Source organism: Babylonia areolata, chromosome 3 (assembly GCF_041734735.1).
Source record: "Babylonia areolata isolate BAREFJ2019XMU chromosome 3, ASM4173473v1, whole genome shotgun sequence".
NCBI classification, from domain to species: domain Eukaryota; kingdom Metazoa; phylum Mollusca; class Gastropoda; order Neogastropoda; family Buccinidae; genus Babylonia; species Babylonia areolata.
Window position 1 is genome coordinate 65,159,141 of NC_134878.1, and position 14,392 is coordinate 65,173,532.

A 14,392-nucleotide genomic window follows, 5' to 3' on the forward strand; every position below is an offset into this window, starting at 1 on the left:
ACCCAGGTGTGAACGATCCAATTTCACTTCACTCCACCCAGGTGTGAACGATCCAATTTTACTTCACCCCACCCAGGTGTGAACGATCCAATTTTACTTCACCCCACCCAGGTGTGAACGATCCAATTTTACTTCACCCCACCCAGGTGTGAACGATCCAATTTCACTCCACCCAGGTGTGAACGATCCAATTTTACTTCACTCCACCCAGGTGTGAACGATCCAATTTTACTTCACCCCACCCAGGTGTGAACGATCCAATTTTACTTCACCCCACCCAGGTGTGAACGATCCAATTTTACTTCACCCCACCCAGGTGTGAACGATCCAATTTTACTTCACTCCACCCAGGTGTGAACGATCCAATTTTACTTCACCCCACCCAGGTGTGAACGATCCAATTTTACTTCACTCCACCCAGGTGTGAACGATCCAATTTCACTTCACTCCACCCAGGTGTGAACGATCCAATTTTACTTCACTCCACCCAGGTGTGAACGATCCAATTTTACTTCACCCAGGTGTGAACGATCCAATTTTACTTCACTCCACCCAGGTGTGAACGATCCAATTTTACTTCACTCCACCCAGGTGTGAATGAGTACCTGAGATTGGTTGGGGAGGAAAGGTAAAAGCGGTGGAAGGAGATGAGTGGTCCTCCACGATCCCTCCCGCCCCTCCCCTCCCCCACCCCCTCGCCTTCTTGTGCCAAGCCCTGGATACAGTGACTGACTGACTGGCTATAAAATTCACCGCCTCTGCGGCTGTAAAAGCCGATGGACTATTTGGCCTTTAAACAATTATTGTACAAGTCTGGTTCACAGTAACTATGCTCTGATGAGATCATGAGTCAGGAGCGCCACCACGCTCCCACGCTACCCGTTTACCCCCTTCCACCCCCCACCCCTTCACCCCACCCCGTAAGCACACACCACATACACACACACACACACACACACACACACACACATGCACAGAGACATACACAAGGAGTCTTCAAACATGCACAGAGACATATACAATAAGTCTTTCCCTTTTCACACACACACACACACACACACACGCACGCACACGCGCACGCACGCACGCATGCACTCACGCACGTACACACACACACACACACACACACAACCACACACACGCACACACACATACGCACACACACATGCACAGAGACACACAAAAGCTGTCTTTCCCTTTTCACACACACACACACACACACACACACACAGCCTCACACACACACACACACACAACCTCACACACACACACACATGCACAGAGACATACACAGGCAGTCTTTCCCATTCACACACACACACACACACACACACACACACACACACACACATTCCAAAATCATCAACGCTGTCTTTCTGAAGTCTGAAGCACACATGCGGTTATGGGGTGGGGATTGTAATGCCAACAGGCTGGGCTGGGGCAGACGTGTTTTCAGCTCACTCATTGTTCCAACATATTATGTAATGATCGAACGGGAATGTCAAAGCATGTTCCAACACTACATAATGTCCAAGGAAACCTCTCTTCTTTTCAAGGTACTCATGATGATAGTGCTATACTGATCCCACCTTCAGTCACAAGAACAGACTACTTTTTTTCTGTTTTCACGTTTGTGTATCCTTGAAAAACGCCATGAAACAAAGCAAAAATAACTCCATCACTCTCAAATCTACCCATCTAACTAAATAAGTGTATGTTTGTGTGTGACAGGTGTGAGAGCGACTTTGATTTGTCCCTGCACATGATTCAGTGCTATATAATGATAACAATGATAGTAATAATAATGATGATGATGATGACTATGATAATAATTATCACTGTTGTCTTTACTATTATATCAAAATTTCATCATTATCATCACTAGTGGTAGTAGTAACAGCAGCAGAAACAGCATAGTATTAGCAGCAGCAGTATCAGTAATAGTATTATTGCCAATTAATCAGTTGTATTTCCTTTCAGACTGTTTATTTTCGTTGTTTTGAGTCTTGTGAGTTCTTGAAACACTAACAGCAGCCAACGAAAATGACAGTCGTGATGAAATTGGCAGGAGAAAAAAGAGCAACAACAACAATAAGAAGAAAAAGAAACACCCGTAGGTGCTGGGGAGGACCCAGAGAAGCACTGTCTCCACCCGCCCTTGGAACAATCCTGCACCACCCTTGGAGGCCTGCGCTGTGTTCACGATGGGTACAGGCACGCACAGGACACTCCATTAAGAATTCAAGGGACATAACCGCTCCCGAACAGAGGCAAAAGAGACCACAGGATGCAACTCGTGACAACCTCAAAAGAAATATCCCCATGGGTGTACCAGCCAGTATTTCATGACTGCAGAGCCCACCGGCAAAAGACACCACCCTCCAGCTGCTGAGCACACCACACAGACCAAACCGCCCACAGGCCAAAAAAGCAACAACAACAACAAAAGCGCCTCCTCACTAAAAAAAAAAAAAAAAAAAAGTCACCTGTGCTGGTCAGGCCACCAGGCTAATGTCAAGAATACGTATACATGTAAAAGCTCACTCAAATACAGAGTGAAAGTGGGGTTTGCAGCCCATGAACGAGAAAGAAGAGGATTTTAGAGGAAACATGGTGAAAATGCGTCAGGTTAGAAAATAATGGTGTAGAAAAAGACCTGGGAGTCAATGATAATAAGCTGAAGTTCTCAAAACAAGTAGAAACCCTTGTGAACAAAGCAAATTTATAAAATTGTGGGTCTCATTTGGAGACTGTATGGGTGTAGTCTGATGCTGCTACCATGAGGCTTTTGTTTACGGCCTTAGTAACTAAAGCATTATGTTGAATATGCTGCTTACACAAATTACATTTGGAGCCCACATTTAACTGACAGTGTCTTTAGAAGAGCGACAAAATGTGTTCCAGGACTACAAGATAAGGAGTATGAAGAAAAACTGAAAATCCAGAAACTGCCAAGTATGCAGTATGGAAGAGTTTATAGTGACCTAATTGAAGGATACATACAATTTTACAAACAGGTTTTATAACTGCAGTCAATATGAACAGTCCAACAAGAAGACATGATAATAAATGGGGGGTGGGGGGGGGGGACAACAACTGTAAAACTAGATGATGTCAACACCTCAAACTGTGTTGTGGACACATGGAAAAAACTGCTCCAAGTGCAACGTTGAATGCCTTCCAAATTGGCCTGGATTCCGTGCTGTGCCCCAGTGGTTTTGTTGTTTTTTGTGTGTGTCGCCTCAATTGCAGTTCATGGAGCACTTTTTTTTTCTTTCCTTCTTTCTTTTTTCCCCTTAACATTTGTGCTTCACATGAACTTCTTCAATGGCCACCCCCCCCCCCTCGCCCCCTCCTAAAAAAACCCAAAAAAAACATAAGAGCAAAAAACATTAAAAAAACAAAGGGAAAATAAATAAACATACATGTTTAAAACAATATTGCACCTCTGGGATGGGCACCAAAAAAAAGAAAGAAAAAAAGAAGCAAAATTATATGCAAAATGAATTTACTGTTATACATAAATTTTTTTATTCACTAAACTTGGCACTTTGATCTGATATTCTGACACATCATCAAGAGCAGTCATTTTTATCATTTTTTGTTCAAACAGGAACTTCTTTTGCTAGGCATGGAATTTATATTTCTGGTGCATCTCTTTGATGCAGCTAGTAAAAAAGGGAAAATATTCTGTAATTGATGCTAGGGAGTTTACTTTGTTTTAAATTGATCTTTCTCGTCTTAAACATTACATTTTGAAGTTATATTCAATACATAAAATGCTGGTGTGTTTTACTCTCGGTGTACAGGGCTATCACTATGTTTATTCGCCCAAGTGGTCTTTTTCGGAAAATACTAAAATCAATACTACGAGTGGACTTTATAGATCTATTGGCTGAGCCCTGAAGGTCATGGGCAAAAATCAATTGCGTACACATATTTATACATATTCAAAGCTCGTGCTGATATTCTCGCGACCGCGAAGGACGACATTTTGTTTCAAGTAGTTGACCTGCCCGTTCAATCCAATATTCAATGGACAATACACGATAACATGTGATGGAAAGTTGGAGGAGACCGTTAAATATTTATTCAGAGAAAGATTTGTGAACGCCTGATCACTTACTGGATTATGCCCCAAACTGCCATAAAAATATCAACAAAATCAATCGCAATCGCCAATTCTTTGTCAGTTAAAAATAATAAACCCTTGATCATCCGTGAAAATTTCCAGTCTTTACTTTTCTCAAAATTAAGTCCTTTTCACTTCATACGACATTTAGAAGTACTTGTATTTGGCTCTACATGTTATTACTTTAACAAAATACTAAATTTTCATATCAACTTTAAAACTATAAAACTAGATGGTGAAATGGGGCGACATTTATCCCGAGACATGTGAGTCATGGTTGTAGCAGACGATGCGTGTTACACACTGTGTTCGACAACGACGGCAGAGACAGCAACCACTCCTGAAGTCAGTCAGCCACACACCCTCAAACCTGACCAGTCTGACAACTCCCCAATGCCTCAGCTTCTGCAACAGCGGCAGACTACTAGCACAGTGAAATCAGCTATCTGATGAAGCCATCATAGCAGGCCCCGCCAGCGCAGCACCATCAACACGTGGATCACCATCAAGGCCTGCCCTAACCACTCATTAAAACTAATTATGTTTTTAGCCAGTCCTTTCCTGGACTGTTAGCAAAGCTGGCAGCACTACGCCTTCGTCACCATCAAGGGACAGTCTTTGTACAAAATCATTTTAATTTTCTGTCTCTCTCAAGCGCGCCCCCAGTTTTCCGTTAGGACGATAGCCAATATTGGCTCCTGCAACGTACAAATCCAGATCCAGATCCAGATCCAGAGACTACACTGCACTACGACGACAACACTGGGCTAGACAACACGGTCAGTGTCACGCGCATCCTGAACAACGAATAGGGTTGAATCAATATCATTACTCATATCATACAATTTATTATACATCTGAACACTGTAACATCAGATAGGGTACATCTGAACACTGTAACATCAGATAGGGTTGAATCAATATCATTATTCATATCATACAATTTAATGTACATCTGAACACTGTAACATCAGATAGGGTTGAATCAATATCATTATTCATATCATACAATTTAATGTACATCTGAACACTGTAACATCAGATAGGGTTGAATCAATATCATTATTCATATCATACAATTTAATATACATCTGAATACTGTAACATCAGATAGGGTTGAATCAATATCATTATTCATATCATACAATTTAATATACATCTGAATACTGTAACATCAAATAGGGTTGAATCAATATCATTATTCATATCATACAATTTAATATACATCTGAATACTGTAACATCAAATAGGGTTGAATCAATATCATTATTCATATCATACAATTTGATATACATCTGAATACTGTAACATCAAATAGGGTTGAATCAATATCATTATTCATATCATACAATTTAATATACATCTGAATACTGTAACATCAAATAGGCTTGAATCAGTATCATTATTCATATCATACAATTTAATATACATCTGAACACTGTAACATCAAATAGGGTAGAATCAATATCATTATTCATATAATACAATTTAATATACACCGGAATACTGTAACATCAAACAGGCTTGAATCAATTGATTTTTTGTGTTTTGATTCAATTGTTGTAGTAAGTGCATGTCACAAGTGAGTCTTGAAGGCCTTGTTAGACTCAATTTTCCACGTCTCTGTCCATTTGACTAGTTTGTTTATACTTTCTTGGAGCAGAATTTGTTTTTCTTTATTATTCATTCCACAGTAACTGAGTAAGTGTTTGTGTCATCAGCAAATATTTTTTTACAAAACATTCCAACACATCTGTAAAATCATAAATAAAGTAAATGAATAATGTTGGCCCCAAAACACTTCCCTGTGGAACTCCACTGGTTACATTTGATGTGTCTGACCTCTCTTCTGAATGCTTACAGTTACATACTCACTGGCTTCTGTTCTGTAAAAAGTCCTCTGTCCAACTAAGTAAACTACCTCTTATAGTTATAGCCCTTCATTTAGTGTATCAGATTTACCTGTATATAGATTCAGTGTGGATGACAAAGGTCATGAATATGACTGTTATCTATGTTACAGGCTACTTCATTCCTGCATTGCAAAATACACAGAATAAACCATGCATTCAGCTCCAGGAAGTTGGGATACTACAAGTCAAATTGGATCATAAACAGCTGCTGAAGTAAAGGCTCTCCTTGCTCACTGATAAACTCTGATATTATGATTTAAAACAAACAAACAAACAAACATATATATCTTATAATGTATATGAAAGAGGCGCAATAGCCGAGTAGTTAAAGCGTTTGACCTTCAATCTGAGAATCCCGGGTTCGAATCTCGGTAACGGCGCCTGGTGGGTAATTGGTGGAGATTTTTCCGACCTTCCAGGTCAACATGTGTGCAAACTTGCTAGTGCCTGAACCCCCTTCATGTGAATGTACAACAGGCAGAAGATCAAATGTGAACGTTAAAGATCCTGTAATCCATGTCAGTGTTCGGTGGGTTATCGAAACACGAACACTGATGATAGGCAGCATACATCAACCACGACAGAATCATCGGCAAATCGACGTTGATCGTGAAACAGAAAGTCCAAAACCACATTGCACTGTTATCTTCCGTTCCGAGGTTCCCAAACTGCTCATGTCACTCCTCTTCCCACTTCTGACACCAAGGTAGATATAGCTGATATTTCTAAATACATGGCAGCAGTACCTTGCACAGTGATATGCTAGGTCAGTTGTTATCGACTGTTTCCCAGTTATTTTGCACATTATATGACCTGGCTGAGTCTTGCAATGATGATCAGTGACGGTGATGAAGGTGAAGGTCTCTCTACCACAGCTTCTGTATCTCTGAGTGTTTTGATCATTACTGGTTGTCCCCCTTTCATCTGCAGTAATGTTTTGGCCTGATGACGTTTATCGTGATCTCTTTCGTCTGTTCATGTTTGAGCTGAGCAGTCAATTTCATCACTGTTTTTTTTCTTCTTCTGGAACATGATGCCTTGACAGTGTTGGAATTCTGTTTCACAATATTCTGCCCATCAGTAATACCACTGGACTTGATCCATGCTGAAGTGGTGTTAATCTGTAATTCAACAATGCAATGTATGGATCATCTGCTTTATTCAGCAACATGATGGTTCGAACAGTTCTCTCAGCTTCTCCATTTCCCTGTGGATGGAGTGGGCTACTCTTCAAATATGTAATTAAGGTGAAGATATGGTTTGCATCCCAGTGTGTGTGTGTGTGTGTGTGTGTGTGTGTGTGTGTGTGTGTGTGTGTGTGTGTGTGACAGAGTGAGTTACGAATGCCTGTGGCCAGAGGAAGAACGAGAAATATTATTTGTATATTTAGAATACCTGTATGAATGTGAAAATGTTTTGCACGTGCTTAGTGTGGGTGAATCGTGAGCTGTGCATGTTCATGTGTGTGTGTGTGTGTGCGTGCGAAAATGTGTGTGCTGTAACGTGAGTCTGAATGCATCAGAGCTCGGGTGATGTGCGTCTGTGAGACGGAGTGAGCCTTGACTGTTCAGAACATCAGGTGGGAAAAAAATAAGTTATTTCATTGTTTATTCAGTGGTTAAGGTGCTGGATAATCTTATTCGAAATTCAACTTATTGAATAGTTATTGAGAAATTAGTAATTTTTGTTGTTGGTTTTGAAATGTTTGCTTTATGTGCATTTATAAGACGGTGTTACTCTTAAATGAATATTGTATTGTTAACTGGAAAATGGTATGAATGCATGATTGGTGTGAAAGGACAGCAAATAATATAAGAAAATAACATAAGGGGACAGTTAAATGAAAGGGGGAACATTAAAGACGATTAGCTGGATACTTGCTCAGTGTGAAGGAAGGAAGAATTTCAATGGAGTGTGCCAAGAGCTAAAAACATCGAAGAAGTGTTATCAGGGCTCCATGTTGACCGGCCACGGGGTGGAGGGACCCCTTGTGGAACTGGTGTTCAACGGAGGAGGTGGTGCCCGAGTGTCCCACGAGTTGAGTGGGGTGGACATTGACACATGTTTACTGTGAGTAGACATACCTATCCGGCCTAGGACTGAGTTTGATCCTGGGATTGGATCAAGCAATTGTGCACAGAGAGAAATATGACTTGTGACAGTCAAAATATTTTGTTCCTGGGTTTGAAAAACATAATTAAAATAACTTGTTTCCAGGTGACAGTGTGCATGAGTGGATGATAAAAACATTCTTCATTTTGCTTTAATAATTTTAACTGGCTCAGGGAGAAATTCCTTGTGTCTGTTTTCTGTTTCTGTTTACTGAGAGAGTGAGAGACTGATCATCATCATCATCATGGCCTGGCTTCGCTGACGAAGATCTAGGAAGGGCGTTGTCCACGTCTGATGCAGGCACGCTCATGGCTGACAAGGCCAATGCGGGAAAAGCAGAGTCGGCCGCAGCGGTTGCAAGGGAAAGTCTGGTCTGGGTTCGCGGCTGCAGCGTCGTGGTTCTTCCTCCTTCTGCGTTTGTCCTCAAGGCTGGCCCTGCGGTTGTTTTCGAAGGAGGAGACAGCTTGGTGGATGGTGCGTCGCCAGGTCTCTCGATCAGCGGCTACTGCGGACCACTGGCGATGGTCAATGTGACAGGCACCGAGAGCTTTCTTCAAGGAGTCTTTGTATCTCTTCTTGGGTGCTCCTCTGTCACGGTGGCCAGTGGACAGTTCGCCATACAGCGCGATCTTGGGCAGGCGGTGGTCCTCCATCCTGGACACGTGCCCTGCCCAACGTAGCTGGGTCTTTAGCAGCACTGCCTCGATGCTGATAGTCTTTGCCTGCTCCAGGACCTCGACATTTGTGATGTAGTCACTCCAGTGGATGCTGAGGATGGTGCGAAGGCAGCGCTGGTGAAAGCGATCAAGCAGTCGTATGTGGTGCCGGTAGGTGACCCAGGTTTCGGAGCCATACAACAGGGTGGGCAGTACAACAGCTCTGTACACGCTGATCTTTGTGTCTTTCTTCAGGTGTTTGTTGTTCCATACTCTCTTGTACAGCCTGCCGAATGCGCTGTTTGCCTTTGCAAGTCTGTTGTCGATCTCCTTGTCGATCTTGGCGTCAGACGAGATGGTGCAGCCTAGGTAGCTGAACTGGTGGACCGACTTCAGCTCTGTCTCACCGATGTTGATGTGAGGAGTGTGGAATTCTTCCCGTGGGGCAGGCTGGTGGAGAACTTCCGTCTTTTTCAGACTGACTTCTAGGCCGAAGAGCTGCGCAGCCTCTGCGAAGCAGGACGTTATACGCTGCAGGGCCGCTTCTGTATGGGCGACGAGGGCAGCATCGTCGGCAAACAGAAGCTCTCTGATGAGTTGCTCCAGTGTCTTGGTGCGGGCCTGTAGCCGCCTCAGGTTGAATAGGCTGCCATCAGTGCGGTATCTGATGAAGATACCGTCGTCGTCGCCAAGATCTTCAGTGGCCTGTTGGAGCATCATGCTGAAGAAGATCGTGAAGAGGGTCGGCGCGAGGACACAACCTTGTTTCACTCCATTTCCAATTGGGAAGGGCTCCGAAAGGTCGTTGCTGTGTCTGACCTGTCCACGCTGTTCCTCATGTAGTTGGATGACCATGCTGAGGAATTTTGGGGGGCATCCTAGACGTTTCATGATCTCCCACAGACCTTTTCTGCTCACGGTGTCGAAAGCTTTCGTGAGATCGACGAATGTCGCATACAGTCCTTTGTTCTGTTCCCGACATTTTTCTTGTAGCTGTCTGAGAACGAAGACCATGTCAGTGGTGCCTCTGTTGGCTCTAAAGCCACACTGACTCTCTGGGAGATGTTCTTCGGCGATAGTAGGCACCAGCCGATTTAGGAGGACTCTGGCGAGGATCTTGCCTGCGATGGAGAGCAGAGTTATCCCCCTGTAGTTGGAGCAGTCCGACTTTTCTCCCTTGTTTTTATACAGGGTGATGATGACTGCGTCACGGAGGTCCTGTGGTAGTTTGCCTTGCTCCCAGCAGCAGACAAAGAGGTTGTGGAGTTTGGAGTGTAGTGCTGGGCCTCCATTCTTCCACGCCTCCGGCGGAATTCCGTCAACCCCTGCTGCCTTGCCACATTTCAGCTGTTCAATGGCCTTGACAGTCTCTTCTAGGGTTGGTAGCTCGTCCAGTTGTAATTTCACTGGCTGTTGTGGGATGCGGAGAATTGCCGAGTCTTGAACCGTGCGGTTGGCGCTGAAGAGGGCCTGGAAATGTTCCGACCACCTGTTCAGGATCGACGTCTTGTCTGTGAAGAGCGCCTGGCCGTCTGCGCTGCGCAAAGGACTCTGGACCTGGTATGAGGGACCGTACACCGCCTTCAAGGCTTCGTATAAGCCCCGGTAGTCACCAGTGTCTGCACAAAGCTGAGCCCTCTCTGCCAGGTTGGTCCACCACCCATTTTGAATCTCACGAAGCTTGCGCTGGAGGTTGCTGCATATGAGCCGGAAGGTTGCTTTCTTCACCGGACAAGACGGTTGTGCAAGGTGAGCCTGGTGGGCTGATCTCTTCTTCGCCAGCAATTCTTGGATCTCCTGGTTGTTTTCGTCAAACCAGTCCTTGTTCTTTTTCGACGAGAACCCTAGGACTTCTTCAGAGGACTGCAGGATGGCTGATTTCAGCTGTGCCCATAGTGCTTCTGGAGAGGGGTCTGTGGGGCAACTGGGGTCTTCAAGTTTGTCCTGAAGCTTCGCCTGGAATTCAGCTTTCACTTCAGCTGACTGAAAGTTGCCGACCTGGAATTTCTTCCTAGGAGCTCCTCCTTTCTTTGGTTTGGGATTGAAGTGGAGCCTGAGCTTGCTGCGGACGAGGCGGTGGTCAGTATGACACTCCGCGCTGGGCATCACTCGGGTGTGTAGGACGTCTCGTACGTCTCTCTGGCGCATCAGGATGTAATCAATGAGGTGCCAATGTTTGGACCGAGGATGCATCCACGTTGTCTTCAGGCTGTCCTTCTGCTGGAAAATGGTGTTGGTGATGGTAAACTGCTGCTCTGCACAGAACTCGAGAAGAAGGCGCCCATTGTCGTTGCAATTACCAACGCCATGCTTGCCAAGGACTCCTTTCCAGGCTTCTGAATCTTGGCCAACTCTGGCATTGAAGTCGCCAAGGATGATGACCTTGTCGTCAGCAGGGGTGTTCTGAACGAGGTTGCGCAGATCAGTGTAAAACTTGACCTTTTCTGTGGGGTCCGCTTGGAGGGTTGGAGCGTACACGCTGAACAGAGTGGCATGCTGTTTGTTCCGTAGTGGGAGGCGCATGGACATAATTCGGTCTGAGTGTCCTGTTGGCAGGTTTTCAAGCTTGGAGGCAATGGTGCTCCTGACCATAAAGCCTACGCCATAAAGGCGTCTCTCGGTCTCTGGCTTGCCTGACCAGTAGAGGGTGTACCCAGCGCCGTGTTCCTGGAGGCTGCCTTCCCCTGCAAAGCGGACTTCGCTGACGGCAGCAATGTCAATGTTCAGTCTCTGAAGTTCGTGTGCGACTAGAGCGGAACGCCTTTCTGGGTGGTTGCTGTCTGCAGAGTCACGCATAGTTCTGATGTTCCAGCATGCTACCTTTAGTCCTTTTGCACCTAATTGTGAGGCAGGTGCCGGCCTTTTCTTCTCTATTGTTGTTCGACCGCGTTTGGAGATGCCCGTTGACCGCGGCTAGCCAACTGGGGGGTATGGAGATGAGCATTTGTTTGGACCACCTTTTCTAGGCCCCTCTCCGTGTGGAGCAAGCAGTGCTGTCCCTAGAAAAGGCTGCTTGGTCGTTCAGGGTGCTGCCGAGTGATGCTGTCACCTCCGGGTCAACAATCAGGCGACCAATATCCTGAACCGCCTGCATGCAGGATTGGAACTGCGGCTTCCAGTGACATCTTCCACCTGCCGTTTTCGCCCCTTTCCCATCGCTGCAGGACTTGGAATAGTTGGTGGCGCGGACGTGGACATGTCCTTCAAGCCTGCGCAATGGAATTTTTAGGTGGAGTGCAGTGTGCGCAGTACTGGCCCCACCCTTTACACCCGTGGTTCATCTGCCATAGCCTAGCAAGCTGGGACGGTGACAGTGAGGTCCTCAGGTCGTAGGTTTTATATCAGACTGTCCTTGTCCTAGCCTCTAGCTCAAAAACCTTCCTCGGAGGCACGGGGGCGCGGCTACTGAAAGTCGGGACATGGCCATGGACCCAGGGTCAATGCAAGTCGAGACTGTCCTGCATTCCTTAGCACTTCATGGGTTTTACTTCAGACTTTTCCTTGTCTTAGATGGACTGCCTTCCCAGGCTGTCGAGCTCCATCTGCCCACATGTGACAGGTAGCACAGGGTTACATGGTACCTGTGGCAGGTAGAGACCTGACCTGACCTTATGAGAGACTGAAGACTGAAACGAACTCGCTATATATTTCTTTCATTATCCTGTCTTCTCACTCCACTTAGTAACACAGACAGAGAAACACACACACACACACACACACACACACACACACACACACACACACACACACACATAGACGTACACACACACACGTACACACGCACACACACGTACACACACACGCATGCACGCACATAGACGCACACACACACACACACACGCACGCACACACACACACACGCACACGCACGCACACACACACACACGCACGCACACACACACACATACACAAACACACACGCACATTGACGTACACACACACACACACACGCACGCACGCACGCACGCACGCACGCACATAGACGTACACACATACACACACACACATGCACGCACATAGACACACACACACGCGCGCGCGCGCGCAAACGATTCCCTTTCCAGACTGCATTATCTTAGTGTTATAGAGGCTTTGCAGGCTCTGAGACCTTTGTCGCTTGCAGAGCAAGAAATACGTCATATGACGTCATGGGCAGCCCACTACCGTCACTTGACTCGCTTTTGAGTTGGCACTGCCTTTGTTCGAATCATGTATTGGCAGTCTTAAAAATGAGTCGGTTCCAATATGTTATGGCTGAGATGAGACAAGTAACACGCTCAAAGTAAATACAGAAGACTAAAGCGAATAATGAGTGAGATTATTAAACCAAATATATCTTGTAAACTTGGGGTGGGGGTGGGTGTGTGTGTGTGTGTGTGTGTGTGGGGGGGGGGGGGGTGGCGGGGGAGTGTGTGTGTGTATGTGTGTGTGTGTGTTAAAAAAAATATATACATATATATGTATATGTAAAAAAAAATGTATAATTTTTTTTTTTTTTTTAAGTCGCCAAATTCAATCAAAATCCTTTCGTCAGAACAGCAATTTCCACGACGAAATATTAACTTCAGTGACCTGAAAAAAAAGGAAAAGAAAAAATCTGAAACATTTAACCCCACCCTCCAAAACAACAAATATGTTTCTATTTATTTATTTGTTTATTTGTTTTAGCTTTTTTTTATGTTGTGTGTATGACTTTTTTTCTGCATAATGTTATGTTATTGAAAAAACAAAAATTGTTGAGAACTTTATATAACAAGAGAGGCAAGGCCTTCAAGACTCACTTGTGATACACTAAAAAAAAAAAAAAAATCTAATCATTAAAATGTGTTCTCTGTTTGTTATTATAAAGCTTCGGGTTAAAAAAAAAAAAAAAAAGAAAAAAAAAATCCTAACCAGATTCGAACCGCGCGTGTTCGGGTGAGAAGAAACTGTCTTACCCATTACACTGTCGTGGCTCCTCAACAGACGTTCTAAAATTTAATATTTGAACATACTTTTTTAAAGGGCGATAAATCAATTGCGGTATTCGCAGTGAGAACGCTGTTTAAATCATATATTATTCTTGTGTATCTTGGGCATTCAAAAAATCTTTAAGGGCAATTAAAAATTCTTTTTAAGTCCGCGGTAAAGGAGACGTGGCTATCACCTCAATCACACTGCAACATTTAGCCGTTTTCCCTAGATCTAGATAGATGTACAAGTTTAGTTACACCCGCCGGGAATGTAATACGACACGGTCGATTCAATTTCTCTTTTATGTTCATTCTAGTTTTAAAGTTGATATGAAAATTTAGTATTTTGTTAAACTAATAACATGTAGAGCCAAGTACAAGTACTTCTAAACGGTGTATGAAGTGAAAAAGACTTCCTTTTGAGAAAAGTCAAGACAGGAAATTTTTTCGTTTCATCGAGATCAATTCAAGGGTATTAACTCGCATGGTTTACAATTTTTAACTGTGAATTCCAACTGATTTTGTGGATATTTTTATGGCAGTTTGGAGCATAATCCAGTAAGTGATGAGGCGTTCACAAATCTTTCTCTGAATAAATATTTAACTGTCTCCTTCTCCAACATTCCA